The following is a 27008-nucleotide window of genomic DNA, read 5'->3' on the forward strand; positions in this document are numbered from 1 at the left end:
CTGATGGGGACATGGGGTGCAGGGCTGCACTCCTGCAGATCCAAACTGTTTCCAAACTGCTTTTGACAAAACCGCATGCTTTGGGTTGCTTATTCTGCTGCAATGGGGTCTTTTGTGGCTGCCCTGCAGCCTCTCTGGGCTGCAAGGTGTCATCTCTTGCATGTGCTGGGACCTGCCCTGTACGTCCCCGGGGCGCCTGGTCCCCCCAGCACAGCAGGCTGTCCCTTCTGCCCCCATCCCCCAGCATTGGTTCACGGACCCCACCTGAGCCATCAGCCACAGCTCTGCGTGTGTGTGAAGGATGGGGAGATGGTCTCAAACCTTTGCACCAGGAAGGGGACAAACATAAATATTTATAGAAGAGATAAGTGGTTTGAAAAAAACATTTCAAGATTATTTTTTTCGTTGCTTTTCCTTTTTCTCCCAAAATTACCAAATCTGATCCAGAGAGCTGGCTGTTTGCATTTGTCACACATACACATGATGTTACATCTATACATTATCTTGACATCAAAGGGAAAGTGTGACATTTTTCTGGCTGTGCAAGCAAGGAAGGACACTGCCTGCTTTTGAGAGAGAAGCAGTTATTAACAAAGAGTTAAAAGACAGCTCCTGGAGAAGGAAAATGAGAAATAAGGAAGGAGAGCACAGAACTGGGAACGACAGCCAGGAGCTGCAAAAGTAAATTTTCTCCTCGCCTTTTCATCTTCCCTCTCTATTAAAGCAGGGTGACAGAGAGTCTCTCAAGGCACTCACTGAGTTATTATTTTAAAGAAAAGGAAGCTGCAAATGTGATAACGGGAGAGAGTTGGGGGATTTTGTTTGAGGAGGAGACCAAAGGAAACCTGTCTGCACACAAGGCATCACTACGGTGAGGTGCGAGGTTAGGCCAACACAGCCATGTCATGCAGCAGGCCCAGCCAGGGGGACGCTGCACATCTCATGCTGGTGGCAGTTGTGTCACTGGGCCCCAGCCCCAGGGATAGTGCGAGGCCCTCGTCCTGGGCAGGACACTGATCCTGCCCTGCCGGCTGGCTTTGGACAGGTCCCAGAGGCCAGCTGGTCCTAGGGTGACATTGGTGTCGGAGTGTGTTGCTCCGTGCAGGGCTGCGTGTCAGGCAGCTGGGCTGGGCAGTCCAGGAACCCAGCGCTTGAGTGCCCATCTGCTTTCAATCAAGAGAGCAGAAGAATTGCTTAAATCCTTTTCCTTCTTTTGTACAACTTTGACATGAATGTTTTCAACTTCCACAAGGCCTGCATGAAACTTGTGGCAAAGAGGCAGGTCTGGGCCCAGCTCCCCCAGGGCTGGTGAGCCAGTGCATGAGGACAAGGGGTTAATGGCAGACACACCCAGCTGCAGTGGGGGATGCAGAAAAATCCATTTGAGCACAAACAGTGCATGCATGGGCAGCTGTGTGCCTGGTGCAAGAAACATGCCTTGCCCCAGCAGATGTTTCCCCAGCCCACCCACGCTGTGTGCTGCCAAGCAGTGCAGCTGGCAGGAGCAAAGCACTCTCAAGGCAGAAGGGGCAATTCCCAAAGTTCCCAACGCTGCCCTGTCAGCCCCAGCCCTCTCCTCCTGTCACAGCTGATGCCTGGCTCCTCACCTGCATGCCCTGCACTCACTGAGCTCTCTCTATGCCGGAGACATTCTCTCCAGGCCAGCTGGGCAGCCTGGCCCGGCCAGCTGAGCTGCTGACAGGCAGCTGGGTGCCAGGGGGAGCCACCCGCCTCCAGCCCCTCAGCTGCTGCCCATGCAGCCCCCACAGCTTGTCGGGTGGCAGCTGGCCCCTGCCCCATGGGAGTCTACTGGCTACGGGGCTCTGTGCTGCTCCAGCAGTGCTGGGTACTTGACAGGGCAATCACTCCTGATGCAGAGAGCTGCAGAGACACCATCTTTCTGCTCCATCTGCCCCAAGGCTGTGGTCTGGGTAGTCAGGAAGAAATGCAGGACCATGGCTGCTGCTGCCCAGCTGGGTTGTTTCCCAAGGGACCCCCACATTCAGCCCTTGCTCTTCCCTCCTGGTGTCCACATCAAAGCAGTGTGGATGAGCTCCCCTCTCCTCTGTGCACCCACTGTGGGAATGCAAACAAATCCAGGGCTGCAAGGAATCTGGGTATGAAAGACATTCAGGAAGAAAACTTGCAAGCCTGAGGCCAAGGGTAAGCCCTTGCGTGGAACTTCTGTGGGAGCAGCTGTGTCCCACCCAGCATGCAGCATGGCCAGCTTGCAGCATTTCTGTGGAGGCGCTGGCAAATGGAGAGCAGCAAAGCAAGTGGGCAGGGTGTGCACATTGGCTGGAGTCTGCCTCTGGGGAAACCTGGAAGGTGAAAAGGCTCCCGCAGTCCTTGGAGTGGCCAAGGTCATTCTTGGGAGCCAGAGCAGATGCCAGATGTCCCATGGCTCATGCCCATGGCACTGCACGGCAATTAGCTGGAAAGATGGTCAAGCAACATGGGCAATGGGCAAGGAAAGAGGGAAGACCACAGGGCAATGCCCGCACAGGGGCAGAGGAGGAAGGTCTTCTCTTCATGAGAGGCCTTCACAGTCAGGTTTTCAGACCCTGGAGATATGGGAGGACTATGCAGGATGAGGACTTGGGCTGTCTGAGCTGGCCAAATGGCATCTTGGTTCTGCACCAGGGTAGCATGGTCTCCCCATGGGGCCTCTGCAGTGCCCCCAGACATCCCTCCCCAGCCCTCCATGGACAGATTGTGTTTGTTTCAGCTCAGCAGGCTCATTAAAGTGGAAGAGTCGATCTGATCAAACTCGGAAACACAAAAATAAACGTGCTGGGTTCAGCAGATGGAGGCAAGTCTGGCAAGTCGGGCGAGCCATGGCAGTGCCCCACAGCAAACACAGCAGCTGCATTGCAGCAGCCCCCTCAGACACATCTTCCCCACACCGGTGTGCACAGTTCTGGACCAGCGGGATCCCAGCTGTGGCTTCAGAAGGTGGCTGTGGGTGATGGAGCGTGCGCTGGGGTATGTCTGGGCCCAGTGCAGGCATGAGGTTTTTCCTCCAGCACTCGCAGCTGTGGAGGGGTTCTGACTCACACCTTTCTTTTCCCTGTTTTGCTGTCCCACTGCTTTGCTTTTCCCGAGCCCCCTTGGCCATGCATGAGCCCAGGGCACTGCTGCCCCCAGGTAGCCTGGGCTAGGGATCCCAGGACACCAGCCACTCCCACAAGCATTTACCAAGGGCACAGGTTTGCTGTGTGCTTCCATGGTAAACTGCAGCAGTGTAAACAATTATTCTTGATCTCAAAGGATTGTGCTGGGAACAGAGATGAATGAACCTATGTGCTATAGTACAGCTGCCAGACGAACATTTTAAGGGGTGTTTACTTTGCTGTGTGATGCTGAAGTACGTCTGGAGTTCAAGCACTGCTGAAATACATCTCTGTACATTCCAGCTCGTTAACACCCATGTCCAGCCAGGCCCACAAAAGGAGCAGCAATGCCTCTCCTCTGGGGACCTGATGCATGCTGTCTTAACAGAGAAAGCCCCCTCCAGCAGGGCAGAGAAGTCGGGGGAAGTCTTGCCTTCAAGCCCTGCCATCATCCTTTCCTGGATCTTCTCCTTAGTTAAATCTCTGTTGGGTTTTGCCCGAATGGGGGGGCTCCCACTGCCTTGTGCCTGGGGGTGACAGGTATATCTCCTCAATGTGCACAGTGGAGATCTGCCCAGAGTGGAGACACTGACTGCTCCATTGTGACTGTCCTAGAAAGTAGGTCCTGCTCTATTTGCATGTTAGAGGACCAGGCTCCAACACTGATACTACAGTATGGATTTTACATCCTTTTGGTGGATATGAACTGTATTTAAGAGAGAGGTCCTGGCAGCAGTGATCCCAGCAGCTCTACTCAGCGGCTGGATCAAGATGTGGTAGATCTCTGTTGAGTGCATCTTGCTGCCCAGGGTGTGCTGCTGATGAACCAGAGTGGTTTTTGTGGTTCTGCACAGACAATGTACCTTCTTATCCAGATCTCCCATCCCTCTGAGATAGATGTTCTTGGGGCTGCTCTGGGTCACAGCCAGCTTGTGTGCTGGATAATGAGGCTAAAAGTGTGGGAGCTGGGAGATGCAAACTCTATTCCTGGGTCTTCTGTTTGCTTCCTGAAATCTCCTGGGCAAGTCATTACTCCTCTGTGCCTAGTGATACCTAATTGCTGGACAGTTGTAAGGATCATAAGACATACTGCCATTGGCCCCAGCCTACTGGGAAATGATGGGGCTGGGATGAATACCTCTTCTTGAGCTTCTCTGGGAAACCTTCTCCCTACCGGCAAATACTTCTGGGTTTGAGACCCCCTCATGGGTCTGCAAATACCTGGGATTATCCAGGACACTGAAGCAAACTGGGTTTTAAAGAAAAGCAAGACTGCAGGGCAGAACTATACTTTGCATTGTAGCAGGTGGCCTGCTTGGGATCAGGCAATCACATCTGCTTGCAATTTCAGCTGGGTTATAAAGTCGATAGAGAATGAAATGACTTAGGAGACATCTGGACAGGAGGACTCTGATTATTGCTTGGTACTGAGGGAACAAAAATTGAAAGCTCTAGGAGGTTGCCTCGATCCTGACAAAAATGGAGGTGAAGCATAGGGAGACTCATCCCTGGGCTGTGCCAGGAGGGTGTGGAGGTGCTGTGGAGGTGGCCAGGTGCTAGGCAGGGAGACTGGTACAGCAGTTTGCATTTTCTAATGGGCCTGGGGGCAAATAAGAAGCTAGGAGGTGGAAAGTCACAATGCTGGGGGAGAGGGAGCTGTGACCTCCTCCATCTGCCCATACCACCACAGGCAGAACCCCAGTGCTCTGTTGTTAGAAAGTCTGACCACTTGTCAGTCTGCTTATGCATCAGTTGTTGGCACCACTCACCTGGACCACTCAACACCCCCTGCCCCATGGATGGGACTTAGCTCCAGGCTGCTGAGCAGTCTGACTGCTGGCCACAGCTCCTCTTTGCAGGGGTGGCCTCTGTCTGCTGTATCCTGGAGCAAAGAGGGGAGTTTTGAACTCTCTTCTGTCTTATTAACTCAATTTGTATTTTTATATACAGATGTCTTTCTCTCCCTTTGCCAAGAAAGCTGTCTGATCAGCAGCAAATAACAAAGCAAATGGCAGTAATGACCTTTATAGTGTGTTCTTTGTGGCCTTGCTGAATGCCCTCAAGAAGAAGATGCCAGAAGTTTGGGAATTTCTGCTCTGCAAAGGCAGGGCCAGGACATGACCATGTGCAGATGAGGTGTACAGGAGGGGCTGTGCTGGGCAGGCATTCGTGGTCACTGGTCTCCCTTGGCCTCACGCTGCTGAACTGTGCCTGGGGCAGGCCTCCATAAGTGTAGCATCTGCTGGCATCCTAACATCAGCTGGAGGATGCAGGACCAGCACTGGCTTCAGGGTCTCTCACCAAGACTGGGAAATGCAGAGCTCATCAGGGACTGTGCCTCCTGAGCTGCATAGGTCCTGCATGCACCTGTGATGCCCCAGGAACTTTCAGTGGTTTGATCTCAGCTCTCCCTGTCTTGTTGCTGTTCAAGAGTATATCCAGGAAAATGCGGGTCTGCTTTTCCATCCATCATTGATGATTCTCTTTTCATTTGATTTTTGGGCTTCACCCTTTTAATCCAGCTTTCTCTTGCCTTACAAATGTTCTTTCCTCAATTACTTATACCAAGCTGCAGGGCTGTTTCTGTTCATCTCAGGAGCACGATGAAGCTTTGCTGTCCTGCAGGCACAAGCCCAGTGTGGGAACAGATTGCCCACCTCTGCCTTCATCAGAGGCTTCATCATTATTCCCTCTCTCCCAAGAAGTGCAGATGCAGGGTTATGTCTCAAGGCAAAAGGAAGAAAAGGTGCCTGGCTTTTTCAGGGGAGCAAGACGGAGAGCAAGTGGCTTGTGTCTGTTCTGTTGCAGCAGCTGTCGAGCTCCTGTGTGGCCCATGGGGCACGTGTTGGGGTTAGAAGTCACCTGGGTGATGGTGTCTATGGGTGAATACTAATAAAGGAGGAGCACGTAGAGGAAGGACTTCCCAGAGGGAATCCAGTCCCAGCTTGGAGCTGAACTGCAGTCAGTGCTGGGAGGTGCCAGATGCCCTTACAGAAAGGAGGGACTATGGGGAGAGATCCCTCCCCACTCCAAGATGGGCAGGGATGATGGGGACTGTGCCATCCTTGTTCCCACTTGGGATTTCAGGATGCTGGTATGAAATATGAGCTTTTTGAGCAGTCCTGACTCCTTTGCCTCACCCTCCTTAGAAATCCTCCACCTCCTGCACTGAGGTGGCTAAAGGCATGGAAACACAGCTCTTGTCTTTCTAGCCAGCTCTGATGTGCAACTTCCCAGACAGGGGACCAGTTCAGACCATTCCTGCACCAAGGCTGCTTTATCCCCAATTCTTAATGCTCTTATCTTGAAGGCTCTGCTCAGATTAGAGCCCAGGCAGTCAGTCCCCTCCCTAGATTTTTTGCAATGAAGTTTTCTTCCTTTAATCCGATGAGAGCACAAGCTGCTCTTTTCAAAGCACACGGGGAAGACAGATGTACGTCACTGGTATGGTGAACTAGGCTGACTGAGGGCAGAGGGAAGGTGCCCTGCAGTTCAGCTTGGTGGCACATGTGACTGTTTTCACAGCTTGAACCCCATTTCTCCTCCAGGCCTCTGGGAGCAGCTGTGTAATGCCCAAGTACACCGCAGTCATAAAGGCTAAAGGTTCACTTGGGAGCAGGGTGAGTTGTTCAACAGATGAGTCTGTTGACTTTCCTGGACACCTTCATAAAGCTAAATCCCAATTTTGGTCTCGGACAGCCATGGAGGTCCTAGAATCGGGAATGGTGCTGGTCATTTCAGTGGGAACCCAAAGGGAGAAACCTCAGCAGGTGTTTAGGTGGTATCTGAGAACATGGCCTTAGCTTTGTGACTGTCACATAGCCATGGTGGGCTCTTTTTTCTCAGTGAGCTTGTGAGTCCATGGCCATGCGTGGAGCAGGTCTGGAGAAGGGACTCTCATCCCTGCCAAGTTCCTTCCTTGCCTCTGCCTCTTGCTCTGCTCAACGGCCAGTGAGATCACTTCTCTGCCTGGCTGATTCCCTGTGATGAGTGTGCCATGGATCTTCTCTGCTCAGTGTGTTCCCAGGAAAGGCAGGGGCCCATAGAGAGCTGGGGAGGGGTGATGGAGAGGAGTCTCTGGGTATGGGTGTGCTCTGAAGCTGATGGACAATGATACTTCTTCAGTCTGATAGCTGTGCAGCAGGAGTGTTTCTGCTGGACACCTCTGTCTCTGTGTGGGCCTCAAGGGACAGGGGTTGTGGGAAGGCTCGATAAGATGGTTCTCTTGCAGTGGGGAAGGGACTGGAGTTAATCCATGCCTTCCTGAACTTATAGCTGTCTTTGCCCTCCTCAGCCCAAGGAGCATTGTCAAACAGCTGCTACCTGGCTCTGCCTGCCCCGCAGCCAGCGTATGGACCAGCTACTTCCTCCAGCTCATGCATGACAGCAGTGTCCTGGCAGAAGAGGCACATCAGAGAGCAACGTTTAGACTGTGAGTGCTCAGGGCACCATGGGCAGTGCAGGACCCCGGGGTCATGGTCCTGCTCCTGTGTGGAGTGTCCTTGGGGTGAAAGGCAAGAGGAGTCTGTGGGTCTGGGGAAGCTGCGAAGCTGCAGGGTTCTCCTTTCTCATGGGGACGGTCCAGCACGCAGAGCTGAGCTGATGCAAGGTGTGGGCATGGCCTCAGTAGCCTGGGGTGAGCAGATAACTTGCGCACAGGGTGGCTCAAGGACTCCATTACTGATGGGGGTGAGGGGGAGCAGGAAGAGCTGTGATGGGAGTCTGCTCTGGGTGATGCCTGAGCGGCTGGAGAAATGTCAGAGTAAGGGAGCCTCCAGAGAGAGGGCCAGAGCCCATGGGGGTGAGGCAAGGCATGGGCCAAGTGGCAAGGGGACCCAGGAGGCCTTTGTGTCCCCCACATGCAGGTGCAGTGGGAGTTTGATCCTCTCCAGCGAGCCAGAGGAGGAGGTTGTTGCAAGGAAAGGCTGAGATTGCCTTCAAGCCACTGTTTTGCAGTGTGGAACAAGTTCTGTACATCTGTGCATGGATGCAAAGCCAGGTACCACTGCATATTTTCTGAGAAAGATTGTCCAATTCTGCAGCCCTCTCAAACACGTGGAAAACCTGTATTTCTCCCCTATGGAGAGAGATGAACTTGTGCCAGGGACAGGGCTCTGGATTCAAGGAGTGTTGTCACAGCTGCTGGGGTCCATTGGGAAGGAACTTGTTCTGGAAGCAGCAGACACTTGAGAGGTGGTAAATAGGCAGGGTAAACCTATGGAGGAATTAATCACATGCCTATCCAGCATCAGGAGCAATGTCTTGCCGTGTTCTGGGATGTGACAGCAGCAGCTCAGACAAGCCCAAGCTTTCAAAAGGTCTTAATTTGGCCTCGCAAAGGGAGATGGTCATAAAATCCAATAATCACCATGAATATGTTAGGAGTCTGGTTCAATTTTCGTTCACAGCCCTGCAGCCTCGGTCAACAGAGCAACTAAGGGATGCCAAGGGTGGTGGAATGGAAGACAGTGCAGAGGCTGGTGTGGATGCTCTGTCCTGGCCCTGATGCTGTTTGGAAGCAAACAGCTGTTTCTCCAAAGATCACATACTACGAGGGAGTTGCTGACCCTCACAGGATGTGGCTTTCTCAGCAGTTACAGCAGCTCCTAAAATCCTTCTCTGAGCTGTTGTTGCAGGAAAAAAAAAAAAAAAATCCATAACACTTTTTAAACCAAGTTGATCTTTTTGCCCACCATCTAGGTCAATAAAAGAGCATCTTTGTAACCTTCTGGGGTCATTCAGAAAGAAGAGGCGTGTGATTTTCTGCAACCCCGGAGCTGACATATATGGAAATTTCTCTTTGAAATTAAGTCTTTGGTTGCTGGTGCAGACTTCAGGGAGCTCTGAGGATGGGGTAGAGGCTGGACATGCGTGCATTGAGGAAGGAGTTGTGCACCTGGCATGGCTGCTGTGTTGGGTTGTGGTTGAGTCACACACAACCCTATCCCCTTCTGTACTTGATGAAAGACCTTCTCAAACCTTTCTACTGAATAAGACGTGCAAACACAACCCATCCAACAAACTGAGCATGTGGTTTGGTGATGACTGAGACTCAGCAAACTTCTTGGTAGCTCCTGCACGCCGCAGTGCCATGGACAAGGAAAGGCCAGAAAGAACTGAAATCTGATGGGCTTGGGTTCTTCTTGGATGTTAGTCAGTCCCCGGTAGAGCAAATGCTCTACCTGAGAGCAAATGGTCACAGTTCTTATGGGGCACAGAGGTGGATGGGTGCCTGGGGGGAGAATGATGTCCTCAGGGTAGGAGAAGCCTCTGGGGTCACCCCTGGGCACTGGGAGGTCTCCTCACTGGGCACACAGGTAGGACTGCCCCTCTCCCACAGGACCCATATAGCAACACAGGCCCTGGTCTCTGGCTGAAGGAGCACTGGGCAATGGCAGCAGGGACTTCCCCACTTCCCCACTCACTGGTAATCACCCATCCGCCTCTTTCTTCTAATTGAAGTTGCTTGACCTCTCTCTGGGTTCTCTCTCTCTCTCTTTTTTTTTTTTTTTTTTTTTTTTTAATGTAGGAGACCCATGTTTTGTTCCAAGCACTTAACTACCTCTTGGGCTGTGTTTCATTTATTCATTAGGATAGAAATTGGAGTTGTCAGGTTTGCATGCCCAGCCCATCTCCTGGTCCCAGCTCCTCCTATGGCTTCAGAGCAGAGGAGCAGCAGTAAGGAGGAGCAGTCCTCCCCAGCAGGCTGCTGGCTCCTTGGGAACTGGGAGGTTACTGGTGGTGCCAGTGGCAGGTTCAGCTGCCACACTGCTGGGAGCTGCTGGGAGGTGAGGGCCACTGCAGCACGGGGCAGTGCTCACGGGGATGCTGTTGGCTGGGACCCCTGTGCCCAGGCCACCAGATCCTGCCTGGTGCCCTCAGCCCCTGTCTGGCAGGCTGGGGACACAGCATAATGGAGCAGAGACAGACCCAGCTCTTCCTGACCTGGGCATGAGAGGAAGAAAGTCCTGGAGGTGTCTTTGCCTATCATCCTGTGATACTAAAGTGTCAGGGCCAAGGATGTGCTCACAGGATGTGCTCCTGACCTGCCTTCTGTGTGTCTGGAAGATGCTCACTGCACTGGCATGGTGGTGGACTCCATAGTGGCATCTGGGCATGCTGCGGCTGCACACATTGGGCTGCAGGTGGTGGTGCCTGTGTGGCAGCTGATGCAGCGGGTGATGTACCAGGAGGTGGGTGGCAGAGCACCTCCTGGTGCTGCTCCAAGGTCTGTCCCCTCTCTAGACCTCTGTCAGGCTGCAGAGTTTGCCTAGGGCTAGAGGGGTGGGTGCCTGTCTCCCTGCCTGCAAAGCAGCACCCCTGCTCTGGGTTTGGTGTCAGCAGCTCTGCCTCATCAACACCGTCCTGCTCAGTGAGGAGCCTGTCCTCCTGCTCATCAACCTCTGGCACTTTCCCTTACCAAGAGCCTGCACAAATGTTTTGCACCTCCTGTGCTTGCTCATTCAGCAAGGTTGCAAGCCAGTGCTGGGTGGCAGAGGGCTGCTCCCCACCTCTGTCATGCAGCCATGCAAACCTCTTCTCCCTGGCTCCAATGCAGGGCACTGCAGGCTCTGCTGGGTGCAGCAGTGATCTCAGGGCAGCCTGGCTGTGGGCATGAATAGCGGCACTGCTGGATTGGCTTCCCACATCCTTTACACTGTGGCTAGGTAGCAGGTTGGCACCCAAGGCAATAGTTTAGTGATGCGAGGTGGGGGCGGGGAGCAGTCAGCATCTACCTGTTGCTACAGCTGCCCTTCCCACTGGGGAGGACACACGGCAGGGGCAGAACACAGTGGTGGGATGCAAGTACTGCGTTGGTACAGCCACCTGAGTGCCTCTGCCCTCACATGTTTGGGGGCTGGAAATAAAGGCCCAGTCTCTCCTTGAGTCTCTCCCTGGCACAAAGGTGCCCCCATCGCCAGGCCAGGCTGGGAGCCCTGGCTGAGTTTGCAGTGGGTTGTTTCCCACACTTGTGCGTGGGCCAGCCCTGGTGTGTGCCCGCTGCCAGCCCAGCTCCCTGTGGGCAACACCTTGCACGCCCACAGATAGGGATAGAGCTGCAGAGCAAGATCTGGATCTGCTGTCCTCTCTGCTCACTCAGCCAAGGAGGCCAAACCCCTTGTGGCACTTGTGTGGGAGCAGCTGGATCCTTCTGCAGGACTTTCATAGAATCACAGAATGGCCTGGGTTGGAAGGGACCTCAAAGACCATCCAGTACCAACCCCTCTGCCATAGGAACGCCACCCATTAGATCAGGTTGCCCAGGGCCTCATCCAGCCTGGTCCTGAACATCTCCAGGGATGGGGCATCCGCAGCTTCTCTGGGCAACTTGTGCCAGTGCCTCACCACCCTCTGAGTGAAGAATTTCCTTCTAACCTCTAGTCTAAATCGCCCCTCTTTTAGTTTAAAACTATTCCCTCTCATCCTGTCATTATCTGATTGAGCAGAGTTGCTCCCCATTTTTTTTATAAGTCCCCTTCAAGTACTGAAAGGCTGCAATGAGGTCACCCTGGAGCCTTCTCTTCTGTAGGCTGAACAGCCCCAGCTCTCTCAGCCTTTCTTTGTAGGAGAGGCGCTCCAGCCTTCTGATCAGCTTTGTGGCCTCCTGCTCTAACAGATCAACATCCTTCTTGTGCAGGGGGCTCCAGGGGTTATCTAATCACCAAAGCTGCCAGGCGAGCCCAGGTTGGTTTTGCTCTGATAAATGCATGCATCCCTGGAGGTCAGCACTCGTGAGACTTTGCTCATGTCTGTCTCAAGCAAGGACCTTCCTGACAGTTTTGCTCAAGCTGCTGATGTGCCATGTCATCAGAAGGGGCACTGGAATCCTTATGATTAGTCGGGACTTCTGCTTTTGCAGCCCTCCCAGACAGTAACTGAAAATACAGTTGTGAAGGCCTTTCTCTTGCCATAGATCTCATTAGGACTTTTATCTCACTGTACAGTTGAGTTTCTGTCCAGAGAATTTTGAACCAAAACAATCCCTGCCACTAGAGACATGGCAGTGGCTGCATTGCAGTGACCATCCTGCTCCTATTGATTGTGAGAAACCAATGACTCACATTATTTGAAAGGAGAGAGAAGAACTGCACTAGAAACCCCCATCCTTGTGTTTGTGCACAGAGGTCTCTGGGACAGTTGCTGTCAGTGTTTGTGCACAGAGGTCTCTGGGACAGTTGCTGTCACCTCTGGATAATTGCTTGCATCACCCCATGCTCTACCTTCAGATCTGGAGGTGCACATGGGCTGAGTGAGGTGGGCGAGCTGACGTTTGCTGTGCAGCTGCAAAATTCACACAAGAGGCTGGAAGAAGCTGCTGGCCTGCAGGGACAGCAGAGCCCATGTGCATCATAGGGAGAATCTGAAATTAAAAACTAAGAAGTGAGACTGATTGAAGATCCCAGAGTGCTGGGAAGGGGCAGCTGAGAACTTCTCAATCCTTGTTGCCTTTTTTAGTATCTTCAAGAGAAGTTTAATCTATCTCTCCAGCATTGCTTATTGACACATGCACAGGACAGAGCCCATAAATGAGTGCAAGATTGCCCTAGGTTCAAAGCCAGAGCCCAACCTGTCTGGGAAGGATGTGGTTAGAGGCCTACTCCCATACAGATGCTTGCTTCCTCAAATACGGTAGGAGTTGGATGGAAGAGGATGGCATGGTGGCCATTTGCACCGTTGAACTGGACACCTGGCCCATACTCACTGGGTTTCCTCTTGAGAGAGGAATGTATTCCCTGAGCACATCTCTAACTGCACGTGGCTGAGGACCCATCCGTTCCCAAATGGTCTGGCACAGCCCAGAGCAGTGGTGTTTCCTTAGTGGTGAGGGTTTGCTGGGAGGGGTGCTCTGAGCTGATGTTCAGCCTGGAGAAATGCGGTGTAGGAGAAGGTGAATAAAATGGAGTCATGAAACCTAGCACCTGACTTGCAGGCTCAAGAAACAGGTTTGTGATGTCTGGAAAGTCAACTTTCACGTTTATACATTGAGTTTGTGAGACTGGTTTGTTTTTCACACTCTGAAGGCCACTGGTGGAGACAACTGTGTTCATTCTGGGAGTTTGCTTGCTTAGAGACTGAATAAAAGCAAAGAAAAGACTTTAAGGCTTGGTGACTTAAAGTCATCAAGAGCCCAGACCTCTGCATCTTCTGGCTGGCCCAGAAGTAGAGCACACTTTCTTCCATGTAGAGAAACACACAGACGCATATTGGAGTTAATAAAGAAGATCTTAATAGCTGCCTGGCTACCTTGCTTGACAATTAGCAATCCAGACATCCAATGGATTTGGGATGTGTGTAGATAAAAGAAAACTACAAAAAGACAGATGGACAGTAGTGCAGGTGGATGGATGGATGAATAGTTTGTTCTAAAAAGATGAGCTGAATAAATTCTGAGGTGAAGAAAGCCTATGGCTGTAATGGGGAGGATGGGACTGGACAGGCAGATATGCAGGATAGCTTGAACAAGGGCAGATGGATTGGGCAGCCTCCTGAACCTGCATATCCTGATGGTGCTTCTTATCAAAAGTCTTGGTGCGCAAAATCACTTCTCGTGAGAGGGTCCCTGGTACACATTGGGTTCTCTGTAGAAAGCCACCTGCACATCTACTGAACCTCAGTTCCATAGTGCTGCTGAACCCCCCAGAAGGCTTGTCACCTGCAAAAAGTCTGCGGACACTTTCCCTGGACTTCCAGACTCTCAGTCCTTCAGCATCTGTGTTAGGGAGGACAAAACCAACCTCTCTTTGGCAAACGTTGAGTAAGCTAGCTCCCAAAAACTTGGCAATGGAGGAACTTGTGCACCAGCAAACACAAGGATTGTTTTGCTGTGGATTCCCCCAAAAAATTGTCATAGCCAAGTAGTGCTGTGTGTCCAGCCTGAGAACTTGCTGTTCAAAGTGGGTGCTTGCTGCTGCAGATGAGCACTTCCATGTATTTCTAGGTAAGGACTGTGGGTCTGTTCTTTATTATTCTCTGTAAACCTCAACAGTTTGCAGCATACGGTCACTCCTTGGGGAGCCCCACGCTGTTGGGGCTCAGGCCACAGTCTCTCATACAGACTAGGAAGAAATGAGCAACTTGCCCAACTTCACATGCCAAAAGGTCAAAAAATCCCCCCAGTCCTCATTCCTCCCAGCCCGGAACCTCCAATGTGCCTATCAGAGGCTCTGCACAGAAGCACAGGGTACACTGATGCACACTACCTATGCATCTGCATGGCATTACGCTTCCCAGGAGCTATCTGGGCCACACTGCTAAGGGGCCGCAGCCCTGCGCCATGAGCCCTTGGTCATGTAGCTCCCACCATTTCTCACAGCTCTCGTTCTGCTGCCAGCCAGCCTCCGCAGACCTGGAAGCTTTCTTCCCTCTGCCTTTCCCTCCTCTCCTCCTGCTTCCTAGGTTTGAAGAAAGAGCCTAGCCAGGGCTACCAGTGCCAGAGACAAACACAGGAAAAAGGGAACGGATGGTTCTTGCTCCCAGCCAGGCTCTCTACTAAGGAAGCTTTATCTATAGAACTAGGCTCTCCTGGGGTCAGACCCAGGACTTGCTTTGGACAGAAGATGCCGGTGCTATTCTGCACCCCTTTTCTCTCCAAAGTGGTTGTTTTCCTTCTAAGCAGCACTGCAGCACTGAAATAAGAAGGGATTTGCAATGCAGAGAAAAACCTCCCACCCGCCACTCAGCAGCATGTGGGCTGAGAGCAAAGCTAGGAGCAGCTGTGACACTTTGCTTTAACTGCTCAGGCTCAACAGTCCTCCTGCCCGTACCCTCCAACCTCAGCCACTTTGCAGCAAGTTCTGGGTCACCCTGTGGCTCTGGTACCTGCCAGGTGGGCTTTCGGCAGCCCTTCTCGGGCCTCTCAGGTAGTGCCCTGGAGTGTGGAGTGCTGCTCAAGGACCGTGGAGGTGTTGCTTCTCAGCTGGTTTAGGGCTTACTGCTTCCTTGCAACATTCCTTATTTTCCTGATCTGCTGAGCAGGGACAGTACAGCTGGCTTCACTCTGAAGCTGGGACAGTACAGCTAGCTTCACTCTGTACCTTCTTAGGCATGAAAAATGCTATAGAGGGAATAGAAGCAGATAGAAGACAGCAAGATTTTTATGTCCATGATCCAGCAGATTACTGTGTTCGCAGAGGAAGTTGGTGGGTGCTTTGGGGCCCCAGGGAGAGGGCCAGGAGGGCCTAGAGGGACTGACTGCAGGTTAATCCTGCACCAGAAGGGAGGACCCTTGATACTCAGGGTCCTCTCAGGTCTGGGCATACTTTGTTTTCTTGCTGGGAAAACGAGGATGAATGATGGAGGCTGGTTTTGAAGGGTCAGTGTATGCATTGTCTTGGCTGTCTCCCCCATGCTGGGCCAGCAGAATTTCAAGCAGACCAGGTGAGATAGGGCCCTGACTCCAGACTTGGAAATTCAGAGCTGACCATAAGAGCTGACCCCCCTCTCGTGGGAGGACCACCTTGCTCTGTTCCCTGGGGAAGCTTCAGTGTTACCTACAGAGAAAAGGAAGCTCCCTGCTGGGCACAGGAAAGCTATTTGTGCACTTCCCAGTCTCAGTGGGGCAGAAAAGATTTGGGTGATCCCAAGGTCATCCCCTCACTGGGGCTGTGATGAGGGACAGCACAGTGATGATGCTTTGCACTTTGGACTGCTCACCCTGCTTCCAGCCTGAAAAAAAAAAAAAGTCATGGTATCTTACATTTCTCCACCCCAAACTGAGGGGAACCTGGGAATCAACTGTAGGTAATATGCTGTAGTTGCTTGGTTCAAGGGAGCCCCTGAGCCTGGGTAGGACACGCATCACTTCTTCAGCAATGGCTAATGAGCTCAAGCATGCAGTCCCATCTCTCTTCCCACCCTTATTTTCATCTTACATGGCTGAGTGTGGGGTCTGAATGTTAGCTCTGGGCAGTTGGAACAGAGGGGGAGCACTTCCCTGAGAGACTCCACCACAGACAGGCAGGTGCTGTGAGAGGAGGAGTATGAGTTCAGTGCTGCTTTTCACTGGTGCAAGAGAGAGAAGCAAACTCTGTCCCCCTCCCGGGTTATGGTTGCTCTAGCTTGCAAGAGGAGGCAGAAGACCCCGAGCCTCTTGAGCTAGGACCACCTGGGACCTTGCTGGAAGTATGTGTTTTCTTGCTTGGAGCACAACTGTCAATGGAAAAGTCTCAGCACAGACTTCAGTGCTCAGAAACACTGTGGGCTGGGACACTTTGGGGAAGATTTTTAGCTGCAGCAAAGAAATTTGGCAGCTTGGAAGCAATCTAATCATCCTCCTCCCATATGTTTGGTTCTATTTAAAAGGGAGCCTGTACCCAATTCCTTCCGACCAGCACGGTGACATTTCCAGAGTGCGTTTGGAAATAAATTTGGCATCCACTGTCAAAATCTCAGATTGAGCCCAGTGCAGCTAATTTGGTCTCTGAATGCTTTTGCCACTGCAGAGCACCTTTCCCTGCTGACAGATCCTAAAGATGGCAGTGGCAGGGGTTGCTTCCTGCCACCAAGATGGGGCAGGCACTGGCCAGGCTTCAGGGGAAAAGGGGACGACCTCTCTCTCCAGGAAAGATGGCAGCATTGGCAGCACAGTCCTGGTTCAGGAGAAGGCACAGTATCTACAAACTCCAGAATCAGTGTCTCTACCACAGGGTTCTTCTGGCTGTGTGCGGAGAAAACCCCAGCCTGAAGCTGTTTGCTCAGCCTCAGGTGGATTTAGAGCCTCAGGTGACTTTTGGCAGTATACATCCTGCTTCCAGTGAAGTTTCCATTGACTTCCCAAGCGATTTGGTTACTGCAGGTGGCTCAAGATCCTTTTCAACAACCACTAAAGCTGAGGAGGCCATTCCCAGCTGAACAGGAGCTACGTGCCTGGCTTTGCTGAGCCATTCACAGCCCATCATGGAGGCAGGAGGAGCTGTGGACACAGAGGCTTATCCTGCCAGTCTCCCAGGACAGACAGGGTGGCCTCCTTCCCCTTGCTTGCTAACAGAATCCCAGAATCCCAGACTGGTTCAAGTTGGAGGCACCTTTGGAGAACATCTGGTCCAAACCCCTGCTCAAGCAGGGCCACCCAGAGTAGGTTGCCCAGGACTGACCATGTCCAGATGCCTTTTGACTGTCTCCAAGGAGGGAGACTCCACAACCTGTGCAGCAGGCTGTGCTGCTCTGGGCAGCCTGCGCTGGTGCTCAGTCACCCACCCAGTAAATGAGTGCTTCCAGATGTCCAGAGTGCTTCCACATGCCCTGTGCTCCAGTTTGTGCCTCTTGCCCTGGTACTGGACCGCACAGAAAAGAGCCCATCTCCAGCTGTCTGCAGCTGAAAACTAGAAGGCAAATGAGTCCCTCTGTGGGTATTTGTGTTTGATACCTGAGCAGGTTGGTGGCCCTGTCTCCTTTCTGCGGCTGTGAAGTGAACTTCTCTCTTTACGTCCTGGTCTTTGCCCTCTGCCTGTAGCCAACCCTTTGCTCCCTGGGCTCATAGGCCGCGGGTGAGGTAGAGCCCTGCTGGTGCTCCCAAGGAAACCTATGGCTCTGGGGCTGGGATGCACAACTCATGGACAGCAGCAGCGGTGACAATAAGACACAATGCCACAGGGATGCTCCTGGGAACACTGCACACAAGGCATGTCACCCGGTTAGATTAGGATTGATGAACTCTATCTAGAAATGAGAGCAGGTGCTACATCTCTGACCGGGAGCAGTTCACCCTCCTCACTCACAATCTCCACTCCCTTCCCCCCTTTGTCTCCCTGGTCCTACCAGACCTCTGCTCATTCTGGTCTCTGACCCAAGCTGCTGCAGGCTGGTAGTGTACAGAGATGTGAGTGCACATGTCCACCCCTTCAAGGGGGTGGACTCTTTCTTCTTTGCTCTTTTTTCCCGACAGGTTTTTTCTTCCCCAGTGCTTCAAAAAAACACTGGGGTGGGGGTGGAAGAGTAAAGCAGGTTGAAAGCATATGACCGGATTCATGCTTTATCTCTGCCTCCTAGCTATACATGTGTTCCTTCTCTGACTATACCGTTAGCTTCGTTAGCACCACTGGAGTGGTGGATTAAATCCAGTGAGCTGTGCAATGAACCTCATTGCTTGAGTCAGTTTTAAGGATTATGGCAAATTATGTAGATCAGAATCAGACAGCAATCCTGGCATGGCCCATTGTCTCGAGGGGGTGACAGGGCTGTAGCTTTGCCGTTCGGGCAGTTTGCTGTAATCTAATTAGATGTTCAAATAGAGCCTTCTGGCCACAGCTATGCAAATGCCTGCCTGCACTTACCATTCTCTTCTCTGTGCTCAACTTTGCTCAGTGTCTGTAAACTGCATGGTCTGGGCTAAGCCAAGGGACAGAAAGGGGCAGGATATGTTCTGATTAGTGCCCAGCTGGCAGAGGGTCCTGGAGCCATGGAGGGAGTGAAAGAAAGGGAAGAAAGGTAGGAAATGAGCAGTTCCCATTTGGCATCAGGTAGGAAGCAGGACTTGATGTCTCCCCCTGCCAAGGCTGAGTAACGCAGGACTGCAGAGGTGTGCCTGGGTGCAAGGTGCATCCCTGTTCCCCACTGTGCATGACTGTGTTGAGACAGACATACATACTGTTTTTTCCTGTCTCTCTCCTTGACCCTGTTTGCTCTCATGGCCCTAGGGACAGGGGAGCAGCCTGTGCTGTTGGAAAGGGCACCAGTTGCCAGCATGCCCCTGCCATATCCTTCGGCATGCTCAGCCCCGAGGACTCCAGGAGAAGGGCTGAAAGGCTGGGGCTGTAGCATGTAACCAGTGCCAGTGAGCCAAGGCCAAGGTGTACTGGAATGGGGAGGTTCCTGATCTTGGCCAGCTCTGGGTTTCCCTGGCTATTTTAGCTAGGTGAGCATCACACTGGGCTCCTGCCTGAGCTGTGCCTCATGACAGGCTTGAGGGCCTGAGATCAGGTTTAAATTTTATTGACTGGAGAGTACCTGGGCAGATCCCTGTCCTGTTCCTCCAGGCTGATGCCTGCTGGGGAAGCCTGGACAGACTGCCCTGGAGAAAATATATTGTCTGCACCTTTTTCCCCCCAGAAAGGCTCCTCTGGCTGCCTTGGCCCTTCCTTGGTTCTAAGACCTCTGTTCTGCAGCCAAAGATGATGCATTTCTGTCTCTGCTGTAGGAAAGGTGAAACACCTCCAAACATCCAGCTGTTGTATAAATCTACCTCATCACCATCAGTGCAGCCCAGCTCACCCTTCCCTGTCCTCTTCACCATGCACACAGCCCCAGCCTCCCAGGGCCTGCCCAGCCAACAACACGCTCCTGCAGCCCAGCGACACCCGCAGCCCCTCAGGCCCTGCCAGACAGCAGGAGGGTTTGCAGTCATCTGTAGCTAACACCTCTCCTCTCTTGTGTCAATTTAACTGAAAAAGCTAAAATCAAAATAGGGAGAAACATGATAAAGGAAAGCAATGCAACTATGGATAATGAAGTGAAGAAGCTGTCATGGGCTACCAATAAAAAAGGTGTTGGTCCAGCTCTTGGTTCAGCCACTGCTTGTCCCCATGTGTCATTTAGGCTCCAAATTGAATGGTACCCTCAAACTGCCATGCCAGCAGGGAGCTGTTGCAACCTGGACCCTCCTGAAAAACCTTTGAAAGGTTTGGTTGACTACGTGAGCCCTTAAATAGGCCTCAAAGAAATGTGCCAAGTGAGTCCAGTTTCAGTGTAGCAGTGGGGTGTAAGCTCAGGCATGCTGTACCTCCAGCTCTGCTTCTGCCTGTGGCTTCCTGTCCCTCCATGGGTGCTGAGGTGCCTGGTGGGAGGGGAGACTTTCACCAATCTGTGTGGTGGGACTGGTGCTGTTTAACACTTTCATTGGTGACATAGCCAGTGGCATGGAGTGCATCCTCAGAATGTTTGTGGATGACACCAAGCTCTGTGGTGAGGTCAACATGCTGGAGGGAAGGGATGCCACCCAGAGGGAGCTGGACAGGCCTGAGAGATGGGCCTGTGCGAAGCTCATGACGTTCAACAAGGCCAAGTGTAAGGTCGTGCACCTGAGCGGGAGCAATCCCAAGCACAAATACCGGCTGGGCAGAGAATGGATTGAGAGCAGCTATGAGGAGAGGGACCTGGGGGTTGGTTGATGGGAAGCTCAACATGAGGCAGCAACATGCAGCCCAGAAAGCCAACTGTATGCTGGGCTGCATCAGAAGAAGCATGGCCAGCCGAGCAAGGGAGATGATTCTCCCCCTCTGCTCTGCTCTTGTGAGACCCCACCTGGAGTGCTGTGTTCAGCTCTGAGGCCCCTGCATCAGGAGAACATGGAGCTGTTGTAGCGAGTCCAGAGGAGGGCCACAAGGGTAAGGGTGCCCAGAGGGCTGGAGCACCTCTCCTATGAAGACAGGCTGAAAGAGCTGGGGTTGTTCAGCCTGGAGATGAGAAGGCTCCGGGAAGACCTAATAATGGCCTTCCAGGATCAAAGGGAGGGCTGCAGGAAAGCTGGTGAGGGACTCTTTGTCAGGGAGCATAGTGATAGGACAAGGGTAATGGCTTTAAACTAAAAGAAGGTAGGTTAAGATTAGACATTAGGAAGAAATTCTTTACTCCGAGGGTGATGAGGTACTGAAACGGGTTGTCCAGAGAAGCTATGGATGCCCCATCCCTAGAATTGTTCTCGGCCAGGCCGGATGGGGCTTTGGGCAACCTGGTCTGGTGGGAGTTGTCCTTGCCCATGGCAGCGGGAGGTGGAATTAGATGGTCTTTTCAGGTCCCTTCCGATCTAATCCTTTCTATGACTCTATGACTCTATGGCTTTCACCTTCAGGACAGGGAGAGGGCAGGCCCTGCAAAAGAATGGCAGTAGCTCTCCCCCAGAGCTCAGACTGAGCAGTAAGGGCAGCCAGTGCCCAGTCCTGGGCATTCTGCTCTGTGTGGCCCTGCTCAAACAGGGGGTCAGACCAGAGGGCCTCCAGAGGTACCTTCCATCCTAAACCAGTCTGTGGTTCTCTGGAGTTCTGAACAATAAAACCAAAGGTGTCTGAGGATGGCCGGGGGAAATGTACACGTGTTCACAGCCTGCTCTAGCTGCTGCTTTGCTACAATAGATCCATTAGGATTAAATGAAGAGTGAAACTTGCCCTTGTGTCTCTCTGTTGTCACTGTTGTTCTTTTTAGTATGAGGCTATAAATTCTCTGACTTGACCAGGCATTAAAATGCTCTCCCCCTTCCCTGAACGCTGGAAATAGAGCCAGCCTAAGGCTGCAGTTCAGCTGTACACAGTGCACTACCTTGCAGCCCCCTCCTTCACCAGGGCTTCAGAGGCTGTGAGCAACATGAGCTTGGCAGTCCTCCTGCAAGCCAAAGGGGAGCCGAGACATGCTGCAAGAAGTGTGGAGAGCTGAGGCTGACTTAGGTTCGTGCAGCAGGTCAGTGGCCAGGGAAGGGCCACTGTCCTCACTGCCAGCCCTGGCTGTGGGACAACAGGTGTCCTCTGCAGTGTGGGGCTGCTGCTCTCAAGAGACTCCACAAATGCAACCTCTTCTGCCCCCAGCACCTCCCTGTGAGAGGTGCATGCATGTGGACAACACTGCCCACTCCCAACCTCCCAGACCTGCTGTCTGTGGGACTGTGATGACCCCACTTGCGCCCCAGGCAAAGGAGTGCTCTGTGAGACAGGGAAGCCCAATGCCCACCAGTGCTGCCTAACCCTGACTCCTGTCTAAATAACAAGGCCAGGATAGCCAAGAGCCTCTGCAAGTCTTCTAACTGTGCCAGAAAATAAGGAAGCTAAATACTGCAAGACAGGTGCACAACAACAGAGAGTTTCTGACTTGCGGGGTGTCCCAAGCTGAGCATTCCTTCTGAATTCTGCCCATCCTTCCTGCTTCCTTCTTCAGCCACCCCGTCTCACTGAGCCCTACCAGATGTTTGCACCACAGATGAAGCACAACAGAGAAGGTTTGTATTCATTGAGCCCTAGGCAGAAGTCCTAGGGGCAACCTCTACAGAGACCATCACATAAAGTATCAGATGCAGAAGGGATTAGTCTAGCCTGAAACATCCTTGGCATCAGTGGTAGCAGTGTTTGGCATGAGTCTGTTCCTGATTTTATGGATGAAAATACGTCTGTTGGTATGAATCAGAATAACCTCAGCAAAATCTTGTATGGGCACACCCCAAAACAGGAAAGGTCTGGCTAGAGTGGGTTATTCAAAAGGCCTGTAAACAAATGGGTGACAGATGCAGTCTCCATGACAACCCACAGCTGGCTGGGCAGGCATTAAAGGGCGCTGTGCTTCAATAGAATGCCAGCGTCTCAGACTCATCTACTGCTCGTAACTTGGATAATTACAGATGCACTTGAAAATGTGCAGATCCAAACGTTCTCATTTTAAGCCTTTTGGAGATAAGCAAATCCAAGGACAGTCATCCAAAAGGCTTATTTGCTGCTTGAGCTCCTGCCTCCCTGCGGTTTGCCTCCACATCCGCTTCCCCTGAGCTCAGGATGGCAACGTGAAAGGTGAAGCCTCGCCTGTTCTCCAGCAGCTTGCTGGAGGAGGAGAGACACTGGTGCCAGCACACAAGACTTTTGTGTTTTGCATTGCGTTGTTTGGTAAACTGGTGGTTTGCAAATAATCCTCTGGGCTCTTTTGCAAATTAGCTGTAATAGGTAGAGAGCAATTAATGGCAGGTTTAACTGAACACCATCACACAAAAGCTCTGTCCCATGGCCTAGGCTTCCCTTGCTGTAAGGACCCAAATCTGAGGGATTCCTGATGCTGGAGAAGTTTGTTACTGAGTTGCTGTTCTGTTCTAAGGAGGGCTGCTAAAAGCAGAACCTGCCCCATTTAAATTGGTGAAGTGACTTCATCAATGTAAAGAAGAAACAAATGGAGACTGGTCCTCTCCTCTGAAAAATCTTTTGCTTGTTATTACTATAATAAGTCCCAAGTCATGTGTCTGAAAGGGCTGAAGGGAAAAATCTATTTTTCTCTCTGTTCTTTTTTTTTAGGCTGCTGCCTGTGTGACAGTCGCTCTGCAGTCGCTGTGCTGGGTTCTGCATAGAGGTAGCCAGTTTTCCCTGTTGTTTGTGTGGGTTTTTCACATGGCAACGACAGAGAGAAAATCTTTTTTCTTCTGTGTTTTGAAGAAGCAAATGTGATTGCATTTGCAAGGAAGAAAGGGGGAAGTGAAAGGAACACAGGCATCAGTGTACTTGACTCCTTTCTCCATTTTGAGACCAGTGCAGTTATTGTGCTCTTCTCAGACAGCCAGGTACAGGGTGTCATCTGCATCATCTCTCCAGAAAGACCTCAACCTGGAGCTGCCTGTGTACGTTTCCAAATGGCCAAAGCAGAAGGAGCTCAGCCTGATGCTGAAATTTTGCAGGCAGGCTCTGCCATGCAGTGCTATAAAGCATTAGGGGTGTGGATGCTTTGGTCCTCGGGCAACCTTCAGAAAGCTGAGATAGCAAAGGGAGCAGGAGGAGGATGCTGTCAAGGGAGTGGTCCTAAGCCCACAGGAGAAGCACCAGTGCTAATGTACCCTGTGCTAATGCAGCTCTGGTGTGCACTCACCTGCTGGTGTCTGCAGGAGAAGGTGCCACCCATCTACCCCCATCCGTGGCAGCCTTGACTGTTCATGGGCACCTCCCTTGCTGCTTGTGCCAAGCTGCTCCTTCCTAATCCTCCTTGCTCTGACCGTGGCCACTGCTGGGAACCACATGCAGGCTCTAGGCATGCTGTGCTGCTCTCTGCCCACCAGGCTGTAACAGCCTGCCATGCTCCCTTGGGAAACTGTACCCTTCTTCAGTCCATCACATCCCTCCCACGGCTGGTGCATGCGTCACTTTTTTTCCCCTTTTCATACAACTGCCCTTTAGATATTTATATAGTGTTATCATGTTCCCCCTCAGGCATCATCTTTCTAGGCTATACAAATTAAATTCCCTTAGTCTCTGCCCATAAGTCATCCTCACCAGTTCTTGTATCAGTTTGGCTGCTGTTTTCAGAGTGGCTTTTTACTCTTTATCTGTGTGATGTCTCTCTCCCTGTAAAAGCCACACTGGGTATTGTAGGGCACATTTACTACCACAGTGTTAAAAATAGCATTAGGACTTGTTTTGTCCAGTGAAAGATCCATCAGGGCTCAGAACTGCTAACATGCACTGCCTTTCATGAGGCTCCATGCTGCATCCCCTACCCGAGCGCTTCCAAATCTCTGGTCTATGGTTGCTCTGTAGCTGACTGTGTGCCTGCTTTTTACTCATCAGAAGCTCCTGCCCAGCCTGTCCTCCTTCCCAGCCCGGAGGGTCTCAGTGTGAACCCTCAGTGTCATTCTTGGTGTGAACCCATGGGAAAATTTTGCCTGCATCTCCCTGGATGCCCCCTGGTTTGTGGTAGCCCCTTATCGAAGCATTCATCCTACTTGTATGCCTGCTGCCCCCACTGCCGGCAGCTTGGCAGTGTCCAGTGTCCTGTGACATCCCATGAAGAGCAAAGGGGAAGCCTCACCATTCTGCTGGACACACCTGGCTCAGTGACCAAGGGGGTTGTTTGGGAAGTGCAGGGAAAGGTGGCATGGTCCCAGGTCCTTGCTGTGTGGGGAGCACATCTGGCTGGTCCCTGGAAGGATGTGGAAGTCCCACCGGAGAAGGTGGCATAAAGAACTTTTATGTTATGGTCAGGGCAGCTTGTGTGTTGAGTGTGGAAGTGAGAAGCAGTTTGCTGGCATGCACGTGGGAAAGGCAGCTTGCAGGAGGTCCCAGAGACATGACCATCAGATGCCAATGGAGCATTGGTTTGTCCTTAGCCTGTAAAAGAGTCAGTTACCAGAACTGACTGCAATTAAATACTTGTGCTCTCTACCTCAGACACCTGCAAGCCTGCAGCTGTGGTGGTAGAACATGGTGACATTTTGTGCTGCAGCCATGGCTGTGGCAGAATGGTCAGGGAAGAAAACATGTTAACATCGCCTAACCTCACAGTGCGACAGAGGCCATGCCAGTGCAGTAACAAGTGCTCAACTGAGAATAAACTCATTCACACAGCAGCTACATTCTATTTTACTCGTATTTCCCCCCAGAAAATTAGATTCATCTCCAGCTGTTGCTTCTCTTTTACATTCAGTATAAAGTTAACAGAATGATGCGTGTTAATGGAGTGCCCCAGAGCAATGCTGGCAGGGTTTTCATGTCTGCCTAGCAGACAGCCTGGCTCTCACTGCTTTTCCAACTCTGCTGCAGTGAGCCTATGCAGTCACAGGGAGGCTTCTTGAGAGGAAATTTTGTAAATTTGGGAGTTCCCATCAACCAAAATTCTTTCTGTAATTCCTGCCACCAAATTTGGGATTTGATCTTATATTTTGTCAGGTCAGGCTCTATATTCAACCAGATCTATTTTTGGGACAAAATATGTGTGTGCGTGTTCACCAATACTCACAAGGAAACACCTGCAGAGGACGGAGGGAAGCAACATGATGGGCAGAGGCCAAGGGGATGAGGTTCAACATGGCCAAGTGCCGGGTCCTGCACTTTGGCACAACAACCCCATGCAGTGCTACAGGCTTGGGGCAGAGTGGCTGGAAAGCTGTGCAGAGGAAAAGGATCCGGGGGTGCTGACTGATGCTTGCCTCAACATGAGCCAGCAGTGTGCCCAGGTGGCCAAGAAGGCCAACGGCATCCTGGCTTGTATGAGGAATAGTGTAGCTAGCAGGACCAGGGAGGTGATCGTCCCCCTGTACTCTGCTCTGGTGAGGCCGCGCCTCGAGTGCTGTGTTCAGCTTTGGGCCCCTCACTACAAGAAGGACATCAAGGCCCTGGAGTGTGTCCAGAGAAGGGCTATGAAGTTGGTGAAGGGCCTGGAACACAAGTCCTGTGAGGAGTGGCTGAGGAAACGGGGGGTGTTTGGTCTGGAGAAGAGGAGGCTCAGGGGAGACCTCATTGCTCTCTGCAAATACCTGAAAGGAAGGTGTAGGGAGCTGGGGCTCAGCCTCTTCTCACAGGTAACTAGTGATAGGACTAGAGGGAATGGCCTCAAGTTGCACCGGGGAGGTTTAGGTTGGAAATTAGGAGACATTTCTTCTCAGAAGGAGCGGTCAGGCACTGGAACGGGTTGCCCAGGGATGTGGTGGCATCACCGTCCCTGGTGGTGTTTAAGGAAAGGTTGGACCTGGTGCTTAGGGGCATGGTTTAGGGGGTGACATTGGTGGTAGGGTAATGGTTGGACCAGATGGTCTTGGAGGTCGTTTCCAACCTTAATGATTTTATGATTCTCTGATTCTGCTTGGCCTGTGCACGTCAGTACCAGGGACACAGGGTGCCCACACCTGACCAACAGCATGCAGCCAGCAGGCCTGCGTGGTGTACACACCCTGACATACACATGCTTGTGCTAGTTTTTCTCCTGGACTCTGCCAGCAGGGTCCCGAGTGTGCTGTGGTGCAGAGAGCTGCCTCAAGGCTCAGCACACCACTGCAGAGAGAAGGGGGATAAACCAAGGCATGCCTGTGTCTGGTGGGTTTGCAACCACCAGCCCAGTGAGCAGGGGCTTGCACCCCTAAAGGATTTTGTTCTTATCCTGGGACCTCTTGGAGGTGGGCTACTGCCAGACTTGACTTTGCCAAAGTGTTTGCCTCCTGGGCTGGCTCCCCTTTCCCTCCAAGTGTGCAAACACAGCCCAGATGCTGCCCTTCCCCAAACTGCTGCAGCACTGAGCAAAATACAGCTGAAGGAGTGAGAAGCAGAGCGATGGCAGCAAGCTTGGACAGTCTCTGACTTCCACATGCCATATTAGGTTTTTCTCTTGTTGCACTTGGGATGTCATCTGGGGTGGTACCATCAGAGATCTGCATAACAAATTAGAACAGAATAGGAAAAGAAAAGAAAAGGAAAAGAAAAGAAAAGAAAAGAAAAGAAAAGAAAAGAAAAGAAAAGA

The 27008-nt window shown here is 52.0% G+C and overlaps 1 protein-coding gene across 5 annotated transcripts in view; it reads left to right on the forward strand.

Annotated features, from left to right (window-relative positions):
• The window catches only part of DLGAP4 (DLG associated protein 4), a 182847-nt gene that overhangs the window by 16968 nt on the left and 138871 nt on the right, over positions 1-27008 (forward strand). For all 5 annotated transcript variants that reach the window (XM_035344314.1, XM_035344315.1, XM_035344316.1 and 2 more), the window contains exon 2: positions 7408-7545. The gene's annotated coding sequence lies outside the window, so the exon portion shown is untranslated. The remainder of the gene's footprint in view (positions 1-7407; positions 7546-27008) is intronic.

This window comes from Oxyura jamaicensis, chromosome 20 (genome assembly GCF_011077185.1).
Source record: "Oxyura jamaicensis isolate SHBP4307 breed ruddy duck chromosome 20, BPBGC_Ojam_1.0, whole genome shotgun sequence".
NCBI classification, from domain to species: domain Eukaryota; kingdom Metazoa; phylum Chordata; class Aves; order Anseriformes; family Anatidae; genus Oxyura; species Oxyura jamaicensis.